This window comes from Panicum virgatum, chromosome 2K (genome assembly GCF_016808335.1).
Source record: "Panicum virgatum strain AP13 chromosome 2K, P.virgatum_v5, whole genome shotgun sequence".
Taxonomy (NCBI): domain Eukaryota; kingdom Viridiplantae; phylum Streptophyta; class Magnoliopsida; order Poales; family Poaceae; genus Panicum; species Panicum virgatum.
In genome coordinates this window covers 873,228-886,408 of record NC_053137.1, presented here as the reverse complement: position 1 = coordinate 886,408, position 13,181 = coordinate 873,228, and positions in this window count along the sequence as shown.

Sequence of the window (13,181 nt, the reverse complement as noted above, 5' to 3'; positions counted from 1 at the left end):
ATGGGGGAAGAGGAGGAAGAGGAGGGGGAAGGGGCGCGGTTCTTATCTCGGCGGGAAACGGGCCGAGCATCGAACTCCGGGAGCACGCCGACCCGACGGGGCGGTCTCGGGGCACGGCTCCGACGGGACGTCGGGAGAGCAGCGGAGGACAAGGAGGACAGGCGCCGCCTACACACTGTTCCGGCGGGGGGCACTGTTCCGGCGCGGTGAGGCGAGCGAATCCAAGGCGGATCCAGCCGCGCCCAGCTGGAAAGGCGCCACGTCCACCACAGTCTCTCACCCGAGCGCCGCTCCCTTCCCCCGCCACAGGCATCCGGGCTCCACAGCAAGGCGCCCCCACCGATCAGACGGCGGATGAGGGCCGGCCGGCCCCGCGCCGCTCGCTCCCGACGCGTCACCGCCTGCGTTGCGGTCCGCCTCGGCCCTATCCACCAACGCGGTGGACGCCCGCTCCACCCTAGCCGCAGGGAGCTGCGGCCGCCGCCATCCGGTCTCCACCGAACAGCAGGCCCACCGGGCAGCGAGCGCGGGAGCCCAGGAGGCCGCAGGCACGACGCGGAGCGCGCGCTCTGTAACACCCCGGGTGTTTGCACAGTAATTTAATTAGGTGTCTGCACAGTAATTGTGTAGGTTTGCTATGCATTATGTGCTTGAATTACGTAAAAAGGATCTTTTTGTAATTATGAAAGGTTATATGTGTAATTATGATTTTATGCAAGGTCCTTTCTGCAGTTGTGTTGAATAGGTTGTGTAATTATAGCTTTAGTGGAGGGTGTTTTTGCAAAATTTCAGTGCATTTAATGCATGGCAGCCATTTTTGCTTTTGAGTCTAGAGTTGAAGTGAATTTGCTTTGAAAAAGACAAATTTCCTAGAATTCAAAATCTCTTCAATGATTTTAATTTTAGCTCTTGAATCTTTGGTCAAATAAATTTTTGCACAACATCAAAGTTGTAGATCTTGAAAAGTTGAACAACTTTCATGTTGGGCACTTTTTCATTTGAGCTTTAGTTTAAAAGTTATTGCTTGTTTACAGAGAGGTCCCTAGAATTTTTGGTAATTACAAATCGACCCTTATGACCATCTCCCACCTCACTGCTCTGTTCTCGCCGCCGACGCCACCTGCAGCGCCGCCGCCGACGCCTTCCCGGCCATTCCGGCCATTACTCCGCCGTGCGCTAGCGCCCACGCGTCGCGGACGACCACCTTCCCCTCCTGTTGCCTCGCGCTGGCCCTCTTCTTCCCTTGCCACGCGCCCCGCCGCTTCCAGAACCACCCCGTCGGCCGCCACCGCGACGCCGCCGTGGAACGGCCGCTACAGAGCACGCCGCCCTCTTCTAGCGAGCGCCCGCGCACTACAAGAGTCCCAGAACTCGATTTCAGCGCGTCCCTTCGCTCTCTCATCGCTCCCACGCCAGCAGAACGCCGCCGCCGCCCTACTTGAACCCCAGGCGAGCTCACCCCGCCGCGGAAGCCGCCACTGCAGGCCCGCTCCACCCCTACAGCCCCCACCATTAGCGCCGCCTCGTCCTAGCGCAGCTCCCAGGCCACTTCCCCTCGCCCAAACCTCACCGGAGCTACCCCGCCGCCGTGCTCCGAGCCCGCAAGCCGCCGCTCGCCGTCGACACCCCACCTCCGAACCGCCCTAGCCTCGATTCCAAGCACCCAGAGGTGCGCCTTGCACCCGTGAGGCTCACGCACCCCTCCACCCTCGCCGCCGGTGAGCCCCTCGCCGGGAAATCGCCGGTCAAACCCGCGCTCCCCCTCTGACCCGACCCGAGGACCTCGGGTTTGAATTTGAAAAACCCCAGGGGGTTGTTTGCGTTGTCAGTGACTCAGGGAAATAGTGCTATAAGGACTTGTTTGTATTAGTTTGCTGTGAACTTTGAAATTCTAGATCAATTCGTAGAAAATTCATAAAATAGAGAATTTTGATGTTTTGGAATCCTCTTGAAGAGCTCTATGCAGTAGAACCATAATATGTTAGGCCTTAGTTGCAAGTTTTTGCTGTATAAATGGTTTTGTGTCACTAGGTAAATAAATACTAGATGTTTAGTCTTTTTCTTATCTAATGCTTGAAAGCTGGTCTTGATCTGAAATTTTTGTGGTAGTTTACTCATGTTACACTAGCTTTGCTAAAAAATTTTCTTGATCAGTTCTCTTGTGTAGCTTTTTCTTTGATTTAAACTTTGTTTAGTACACTTTATTTATGGTAAATAGTTTCTGTTCGTAATAAATCATGATTTTATTTCGACATGTTCTTTTTGAGTAGCTTAGCTTGTACAGGAAGTTTGAGCTTTAGTTCATGGCTAGAACAGATGTTAAAATTGAATCTTGCTAAACTGATGTCTGTTTTGTTTATTTTCTCGGAATAAATTCTGTGTAGATAAACTCATGAAAAATTCACAGTAGCTAGATAATCCCTGTGTAGATCTCATGTTAAATTTTGAGCTTCTGATCTGCTTTAGTTCGATCGGTATAATTCAAGCTTGTACTAGGTGTTGCCTGCATAAATGATTTATTGTGTTTACATGGTTAAATGTTTTGGCATGATTTTTACAGGGTAGATTACTTTGTTCATGTTCTGTTTAGTGTAATTTTGGTAGAATTTATTACTATTTGTACTCTGATTTGTTGATTTATTTGCAAACCATGACTTAATTGTATAGGGAATCACCACCACTCATTTGATGAAGTTAGTTAACTTCTTTTGTGCTGTTGATCATGATGCCTTGTGTAGTTAAATTTGTTATTTAACTACTCTATAAACGATTGCCCATGTGTGTTTATAATGTTGTTCTTGCATTACATATAGATACGACTACTTTGTCAGACGGGACGTACGAGCTGATTCCGAAGTCTGACAGAGGTGATCTCGAAGCTCAAGTGAACACCGCCGAACTAACTGAAGCCCCGGACCAAAGTTCGGAAGAGCCTAGAGCTGAAATAGTTAGCAACTACCGAGAAGGCAAGCCCCGGACATAACCTATACTTCAAATTAATATCTTTTACTGTATTATTTTACTTGTGCATTTACAGTTCATAGGAGTTGAATTGAAACCCTAGATGCATGATCCTAGGAACCTATGTACTGAACACTAGACTTGAGTTCGAATAAATGCTAAGCTTATAGGACCGGTAAAAGTCGAGTGATTGCCTGTCACTCACGAGCTTTATAGGAATTGCCTGTTTACTTTCTGTCATCAATATAAGGACGACGGACGGGGTTGTGTTCGATATCATAACCTTATGTGAGACCCCGTCTGTGTTGATGAACTTGCTAAGGTCGCGGTGTGTGGTAGTGCCGGTTAAGTTTTTGAAAGTACTAGCCACATGCCGTAAATATGGTACGCGGCAAGCCTAGTAGCCGATTGGACCGGGGAGTGGATATACCTTTCACTCTCTCAGTAGGGATAGGTTTTATTTTATGTTGCACAACACTACGACTTCAAGGGACAAGGTTTGGCCTTGGAGCCCTGTAGTCGGGGAGAGTGACACTATCCACAAGCCGGAAAGAAAGGTCAACGGTTGTTTGGGAATGACCCGACGGTGTTCCAGACGTGTGTGCTAGGTTGTCCTTGCAAGGTTGAATTTCGATTCAGAATCGTCCGCCTCTCACGATGAAATGAGACTGCTTGATTGATCTGCCACACAGAGTAATAAGAGCAACAATATTCTTATTAATCTTGATGTTTGCTTAGAAGTTCCACCATGATTGGATAGTAGATGCTTACATAGAATGGTTAATCAACTAGAATCTTGAAGCTAAAACTTGAAAGTAAGGACATACTCTTTATTGCTTTTCAGCAAAAGGAAAACCAGAGCCTCACAAAACCTTGCATAGTCTAGTTAAAGTGGGCTACTTAGACCCGTTGTTGGTTAAGTCTTGCTGGGTATCAGAATATTCAGCCTTGCTGTTGAAACTCTTTTTCAGGTATGAGTTTTGAGGATCAGATCGCTAGCTTAACCTATCCTTGCTCGTTGCCTCCTGGCTGGTTCGTAGAATGGGATACGTCTTCGGCCGGCAATGACTATGACGAGTGATACCATGCTTGGGCTAGCTTGGTATACTTTTGCGACGTGTTGTAGTCATCGTGTTTCATCTTCCGCTGTTTAGACTCTGAACTTATAATCATAACTTGTATAACTGTTTTATTTAAGTTGGCTTTGTAATAATGGTTTTAACTGGTATGTAATCGTTATTATGCCTGAGTTGTAAAATTGTGGTTGTAATATCTCTGAACTCGCCTTCGTGCGGGGTATGCTTGTTCGATCCGAGAACCGGTGGTTGTATCGGGACGTTACCCGACAGACCCAGAATTGTTCCGTTTGAAGTGCGTTTGAGCTAATGTTGCCTTTATGGTGATGGCCTGCGCACTTGAGCCGGGATAATTTAGGCGGTTCTGCCACAGCTGGTATCAGAGCTGCAAGCGTACATCAGAGGTGTTGGAACCTTAAAAACCATTTTCCATATAAAATTGGAACCATAAAGAATTTCGGAAAACTACGTTGGATTCGTTAAGAGTTGTGCTTAGAACGTAAAGTCCTAGGGAATTTATGGGAATTACTAGGTGGTTATTTCTGTATGGTTTATGTTATCTGACTTCCAGCACTTTACATTTTGTCAAACCATACTCACAAGCAACTCTTAATTCTTGTAACGACGCACCTACGTTGAGGTAAGATGGTAAGGATCCTCAGTCAGCTGAGGGAGTCTGACCTTCCCGTCGGTGATGCGAGCCGAACGCTGCCCTCAAGCAGTGGCTTACTTGAGGTGCTCCCAATATACCAACGATTAGTTGACTATATTGGAGGTAAAGTGTACTCAGTCAGCTGAGGGAGTCTGACCTTCCCGTCGGCGATGCGAACCGAACGCTGCGCTCAAGCAGTGGCCTACTTGAGCTGCTGCCAATATACCGACCTCGGTCGACTATATTGGGAGTAAAGGAACTTGTGAATACGCCTCTGAGTAGCGTATGTTAACGTTGGCCATACGACGGAAATTGTATGGCTGCCGCTTCTATAGTGAGCGGTAATGTTTGGGAACGCTTTCATGAGTGCTGGCATGAAAGGTTCATTGGGGATATATATTTATGTTCTGTCAATCTTATGCAGGTACGCTAACCACGATTCGATAAGATAAGAACGGTTAGAATGTATCGACTAGCTATATAGGGAGAGCCGTATTTATGTATACCACCGTGCTAACCACGTAAGCCCAACCATAGTTGGCAATTGTTTATCTTGTGAGGACGGTCAGGACATGCATGCATATTTGGTTGATGTTTGATTGGTTCATAATATTTGAAGTTGCTACATGAGCTTGTTAAGGAATTTCTAGTATGAATCCTTATAAGATAAGTGTTAGTGTGCTTAAAACATGAGTGAGTGAAACTCTGATTTTAGTAGCATGCTTGTTAAAATGCTTAGGTTTCCTTGGATGAAAAATATGGTTTCAAGTTATGCCTTCCTCCTAAACCCCATCTTGTTGTTGTAAGGATCTTTTCATTCCTTAGAATCTCAAATGATGAACCAGTACCGATTGTGGTTTATTATTCTTTGAGTTTGGAACCATATCACCTTTTGACTTAGAATCGTAATTGTTTTACCGCAGTCTTCTTAAAGCTTTATTTGAGAAGTCTTGAGATAATTGTATTACTCACATTTGAATCCTTTTTGATTCAGATGGCGACTTGTTCCCAGATCTTTTGGGATGAGGAGGGAAATGCTCATACCGATTGTCTGTACTGGGAGGGTTTTCCGAGGATTCTTTGGGATTCACTTCGTATCTTCCACTACCCAGATCCACCCCAGTACACGGGACGTCAGTTTTCGGAGGATGGAATTAAGAAGAACAGAGTTAAAATGACCATTCCTCAGCACCCCACCTTGGAGTGGCCACCGATTGAGATTGAGGTGATTGGGTACCATCTTGTGGATGCTTTTGAGAAAGCAGCTCTCAACGCTATCACCACTTTTTGTGAGCACCATCCCGAGGAGGTAGCTGCATACCCTATTGGTTTGTTCCCAGCAGTCAGTGCTGGAAATGCAGAGTGGCTGTTCAGGGTCACCCACTTTGGGCACTTGATTGGAGATGTAGCGGATGAGACTATCGAGGCAGTAGTCAGATATATGAATGCTCAGTCTCACTACCAGATACTTCAGCAGCGACACATGGACCAGGTGATAGACTTGGCCCAGAGTTTTCAGCGAGGCCTTCGTTTGAGGGATATTCAGATTGAGGGACTTCAGGATGCCGTTGCTGGAAGGGATAATGCCATTGCACAGTTTGAGCATCAGGCTATGGAGCATGGTGCTGAGATAGAGCAGCGCAACATAGTTATTGGTTTTCTTCAGGGGCAGGTGAATGAGCTTCAAGCAGATTGGGCTGATGCTTTAGCACATGTTGGTATGCTCCAGGAGCAACTAGATGCCCCAGCTGAGCCTGCAGCAGCAGATGAGGACCCCGAGGAGATTGAGGGAGTTTCTGATCTAGATTCAGAGCACGCACTTGCTGAGCCTAACCCTCAGCCGGATGACTCTTCTTCCGGCAGTGCCTCTTCTGTGGGCAACCTCGACGACTTCTAGGCGCCTTAGACTAGTCCTAGATAGTTCGTGTTTTCTCTTGTTGTAGCTTGTACATAGGAAAGAGATGTTGTAAGATAGCCCTAGGGAGGAGTACCACTTGTTGTATTATATGTGGTAAGGGTGAGTAATATTAGGTTGTAAGACAAATGCTGCTTTGGATGTAATATAAGTAGCGACTACCAGTTTGGAAATCATAATCTTTCTACTTAGCAAATCTCTTCATTTCTGCATGTTCACGCTGTTTGATGAATACAAGATGTTGCAAATTTTTGTGACATGTGTGCTCATCAAATTTAGTATATTGAATCTGTGAGACTAAATTTTAGACCAATCACTTCTATGATCTTTGTTGTTTAGCAGCATAGCACATAGCGATGAAGAGTGAATTGCTAGATTATTTTCTTTACCCTTTGCTCTTAGCATTGAGTATCAATACGATGGAGCATGAAGCTATCTAACAGCTGGCCTGTTCTGAGTTTTGTGGGTTGCACAGTTATGTATTGTGCATATTGTGCTACACCGCATCTAGTTACATTTTTGCTAATTTTGTTTTATCCAATGTATGATCATTGCACGTACCATTGATTTTGGAAGCGAGAAATATGTATCTAATGGATGTCTTCCATAATTACAGATGGTTGGTCATACACGCGGAACGCCTGATGGCTTCGGTTGTGAAACTGGCAGTGGATCTCAGCAACCACCGCCACCCCCATCGAATCTGGCCGAGTTAATGGCCATGCAAACAGAGTTGCTTCGCCAGCTAGTCCAAGGGCAACAAAATCAGCCCCGCCAACAGTATGGAGGAAGGGAGGCACAACCAGCGGGTTACCAGGAATTCTTTGGTACCCAACCTCCACTTTTCAGCAAAGCTGATGACCCATTGGATGCCGATGCTTGGCTTCGTACAATCAATTCCAAGTTTGCTTTGTTAGCGGTACCATGTATAGATGCAAACAAGGCCCCCTTTGCCGCCCAACAGCTGCATGGTCCTGCACGTATATGGTGGGATAATTATTGTGCAATGCAGCCTGCTGAACATATCATATCTTGGGAGGAATTCAGAACAGCCTTCAGATCACATCATATTCCGGATGGACTAATTGAAAGAAAGTTGAATGAATTCTTGGCTCTAGATCAGGGAACCCGCACTATTCTACAATATGCACAGATCTTCAATCATCTGTGCCAGTATGCGGGCCACCATGCTGATACTGATGCCAAGAAACGTGATCGTTTCCGTCGTGGCCTCAATACTAAGCTCAAGGAACGTTTAAACTTGGTTCAGCCCAATACCTATAATGAGCTGGTTAATATGGCTATTACACAGGAAGATTGTATTGCTGCACATCGTGCTGAGAAAAAGCGAAAGGCACCAACGGGACCCTCGAGTGCCCAGCCACCGAGGTATCGCATGGTGCAAAATACTCCACCTAGGCCTCCACAAAGAAATGCCCCAGTGGGTAGGTTTGTCTTTAGGCCGCCTCAGCAACAAGGAGGATTCAGACCTCCAGTGCCTCAGCAACAGCAACAGCAGCAGTTTAGCCCAAGGCCGAATGCCCCACAGTTCAATAGTGGGAATAGTAATAATCGATGTTTCAACTGCGGCAGTGCTTCTCATTTTGCCAAGAATTGTCCACAACCCAGAAGGAATAATCCAGGGCAAAACTCTAATCAGAACAACAACAACAACAACAACAACAACAACAACAACAACAACAACAAGGGCAAGGGCAAGAGGCAAATGGTGCAAGTCCGGCAAGGGCGAGTTAATTTCACTACTCTTGCAGACCTTCCAGCAGGAGCACCAGTTATGACGGGTACTTTCTCTATCCACAATAAACCCGCAGTCATATTATTTGATTCTGGTGCAACACATAGTTTTATAAGTGCCAAATTTGGAGCAAGATTAGGATTGGATTTTTGTCATACTAAGGGGTCTTTTATGATAACAACCCCTGGTGGGAAGATCGCTTCCAATCAAATCACTAGATATGTGCCAATTAAGCTGGGTAGTAAATTGATCAAGACGGATTTGATTTTAATGAATTTAGAAGGCATGGATGTTATTCTGGGCATGGATTGGATGACTAAACATAAAGTACTGTTAGATATCTCTTCTCGAGCTATCGAGATAGATTCACCACATCAAGGAGCCACCATACTTTATCTGCCACAACGAGAGTGCATCAACTCTTGTGCCTATGCCGCAAAAAAAATTAAACTTGAAGATATCCCTATTGTGTGGGAGTATGCGGATGTATTTCCGGATGATTTGCCTGGAATGCCCCCTGATAGAGATATTGAGTTTATTATTGAGCTTCAACCCGGTACCGCCCCTATTTCTAAGAGGTCGTACCGAATGCCTCCAAATGAATTAGCAGAATTGAAAGTCCAACTCCAAGACCTTCTTGACAAGGGCTTTATACGTCCCAGTTCTTCACCCTGGGGATGTCCAGCCTTGTTTGTGAAGAAGAAGGACAACAGCTTGAGGCTATGTGTTGATTATCGACCACTCAATGCGGTCACTATTAAAAACAAGTATCCTCTTCCCCGCATTGATATTCTGTTTGATCAGTTAGCTGGAGCTAAAGTTTTCTCTAAGATTGATCTTCGTTCTGGCTACCATCAAATAAAGATCAAGCCTTGTGATATTCCAAAGACTGCTTTCTCTACCAGATATGGACTATATGAATATCTGGTTATGTCTTTTGGTCTTACCAACGCCCCAGCATATTTTATGTACTTGATGAATTCAGTCTTCATGCCAGAGCTGGATAAATTCGTCGTGGTTTTCATTGACGATATTTTGATCTACTCCAAGAATGAAGAAGATCATGCTGAGCATTTGCGTATCGTTCTTCAACGATTACGAGACCATCATCTTTATGCCAAATTCTCCAAGTGTGAATTTTGGTTGGACAGTGTGAAATTTTTAGGTCACACTATCTCCAGTGATGGTATATCTGTTGATCCAACTAAAGTGCAAGAAGTGATGGATTGGGAATCTCCTAATTCAGTTCATCAGATTCGCAGTTTTCTTGGTTTAGCTGGATATTATCGTCGGTTCATTACTGATTTCTCCAGAATAGGCAAGCCTATGACAGAGTTATTGAAGAAGGGAGTGAAGTTTGTTTGGAAGGATAAGTGTGAAGAAGCTTTCCAAACTCTTAAAGCACGATTAACTACTGCTCCAGTATTGCCTACACCGGACAGTACTAAACCTTTCGATGTCTATTGTGATGCTTCGGGTACAGGACTTGGTTGTGTGCTTATGCAGGACAACCGGGTTATTGCTTATGCATCAAGAGCTCTCCGGAATCATGAGAAGAATTATCCAACCCATGATCTGGAGTTAGCAGCTGTCATTCACGCTCTTAAGATTTGGAGACATCATCTTATGGGAACTCACTGTAATATTTACACTGACCATAAGAGCCTCAAATATATCTTCACTCAAGCTGATCTCAACATGAGACAGAGACGCTGGCTGGAGTTGATAAATGATTATGATCTAGAAGTGCATTATCATCCAGAAAAGGCTAATGTGGTTGCGGATGCACTCAGCCGCAAGTCACAATGCCATTGTCTATCTGTAGAACCATTCAATGAGACTCTATGCCAGGAAATGATGAAGTTAAACCTAGAAATGGTACCTCAAGGAAGTTTGAACCATATATCCCTTGAGCCTACACTGCATGATAGCATCGTCATGGGGCAATTACATGATGAGTGTATCAAGATCATCAAGGAAAAGTTATCACTAGGAGAAGCAAAGTATAAATGTTTCCGAGTGGATCATAGAGGAGTTCTATGGTTCGAATCTCGACTGGTTGTACCTAAGGATCATCAGCTTAGAAAGCAAATCCTTGATGAAGCACATCTATCGAAGTTTTCGATTCATCCCGGTGGTACCAAGATGTACCATGATCTCAAACAAAATTTCTGGTGGACTCGAATGAAAAGAGAGATCGCCAGATATGTTTCTGAGTGTGATGTCTGTCAAAGAGTTAAAGCTAGTCATTTGAAAGTAGCGGGTACTCTCCAACCTTTATCTATTCTATCCTGGAAATGGGAGGACATCAGTATGGATTTTATCGTTGGCCAACCCACTACTCCTCATAAGCATGATTCTGTTTGGGTAATCGTTGATAGACTCACCAAGACCACTCATTTTATTCCAGTACACACCACTTATTCTGCCAAGAGGTACGCAGAGATTTATCTCGATCAGATTGTTCGTTTACATGGAATTCCAAAGACGATTATTTCTGGTCGTGGGCCTCAGTTTATAGCACGTTTCTGGGAGCAAATGCAAGAATCCCTTGGAACAAAACTGATTCGTAGTTCAGCTTATCATCCACAAACAGATGGGCAAACTGAGCGAATCAATCAAATCCTTGAAGACATGTTGAGGGCATGTGTTATTCAATATGGCAAGAATTGGGTTAAGTGCCTAGCACTGGCGGAGTTTTCATACAATAACAGTTATCAATCCAGCTTGCAAATGGCACCATTTGAAGCATTATACGGTCGAAGGTGTCGAACTCCTTTGAATTGGTCACAAGCTGGGGAACGCAAAATTTTTGGGCCAGATTTAGTCTCGGAAGCAGAGGAGCAAGTCAGAGTTATCCAGGTTAATCTTAAAGCAGCTCAATCAAGACAGAAAAGTTATGCAGACAAAAGAAGAGATCCTTTGCAATTCGAGGTAGGGGACTTTGTATATTTGTGAGTATCTCCTACTAAAGGTGTTCAACGCTTTGGCTTAAAAGGGAAATTAGCACCCCGATACATCGGACCATTTGAAATTATCGAAACTTGTGGACCCGTTGCCTACCGACTCCGTCTTCCATCTCAATTGGCCGCCGTTCATGATGTCTTCCATGTCTCACAACTTCGGAAGTGCACCAGGGTACCTACTGAAATCCTTGAACCACAGGATATCGAGATTGAATCCGATCTATCTTATACGGAGTATCCAATTAAGATTCTTGACGCAAAAGAAAGAAGTACTAGAAGGGAGAAAGTTAAAATATACAAAATACAGTGGAATCAGCATATTGTAGAAGAAGCTACTTGGGAAACTGAAAATTTTCTCCAAAGAAACTTTCCCGACTTTCTTAGCACTAATCCAGGTGTAACACCCTGGGTGTTTGCACAGTAATTTAATTAGGTGTCTGCACAGTAATTGTGTAGGTTTGCTATGCATTATGTGCTTGAATTACGTAAAAAGGATCTTTTTGTAATTATGAAAGGTTATATGTGTAATTATGATTTTATGCAAGGTCCTTTCTGCAGTTGTGTTGAATAGGTTGTGTAATTATAGCTTTAGTGGAGGGTGTTTTTGCAAAATTTCAGTGCATTTAATGCATGGCAGCCATTTTTGCTTTTGAGTCTAGAGTTGAAGTGAATTTGCTTTGAAAAAGACAAATTTCCTAGAATTCAAAATCTCTTCAATGATTTTAATTTTAGCTCTTGAATCTTTGGTCAAATAAATTTTTGCACAACATCAAAGTTGTAGATCTTGAAAAGTTGAACAACTTTCATGTTGGGCACTTTTTCATTTGAGCTTTAGTTTAAAAGTTATTGCTTGTTTACAGAGAGGTCCCTAGAATTTTTGGTAATTACAAATCGACCCTTATGACCATCTCCCACCTCACTGCTCTGTTCTCGCCGCCGACGCCACCTGCAGCGCCGCCGCCGACGCCTTCCCGGCCATTCCGGCCATTACTCCGCCGTGCGCTAGCGCCCACGCGTCGCGGACGACCACCTTCCCCTCCTGTTGCCTCGCGCTGGCCCTCTTCTTCCCTTGCCACGCGCCCCGCCGCTTCCAGAACCACCCCGTCGGCCGCCACCGCGACGCCGCCGTGGAACGGCCGCTACAGAGCACGCCGCCCTCTTCTAGCGAGCGCCCGCGCACTACAAGAGTCCCAGAACTCGATTTCGCGCGTCCCTTCGCTCTCTCATCGCTCCCACGCCACAGAACGCCGCCGCCGCCCTACTTGAACCCCGGCGAGCTCACCCCGCCGCGGAACCGCCACTGCAGGCCCGCTCCACCCCTACAGCCCCCACCATTAGCGCCGCCTCGTCCTAGCGCAGCTCCCAGGCCACTTCCCCTCGCCCAAACCTCACCGGAGCTACCCCGCCGCCGTGCTCCGAGCCCGCAAGCCGCCGCTCGCCGTCGACACCCCACCTCCAACCACCCTAGCCTCGATTCCAAGCACCCAGAGGTGCGCCTTGCACCCGTGAGGCTCACGCACCCCTCCACCCTCGCCGCCGGTGAGCCCCTCGCCGGGAAATCGCCGGTCAAACCCGCGCTCCCCCTCTGACCCGACCCGAGGACCTCGGGTTTGAATTTGAAAAACCCCAGGGGGTTGTTTGCGTTGTCAGTGACTCAGGGAAATAGTGCTATAAGGACTTGTTTGTATTAGTTTGCTGTGAACTTTGAAATTCTAGATCAATTCGTAGAAAATTCATAAAATAGAGAATTTTGATGTTTTGGAATCCTCTTGAAGAGCTCTATGCAGTAGAACCATAATATGTTAGGCCTTAGTTGCAAGTTTTTGTTGTATAAATGGTTTTGTGTCACTAGGTA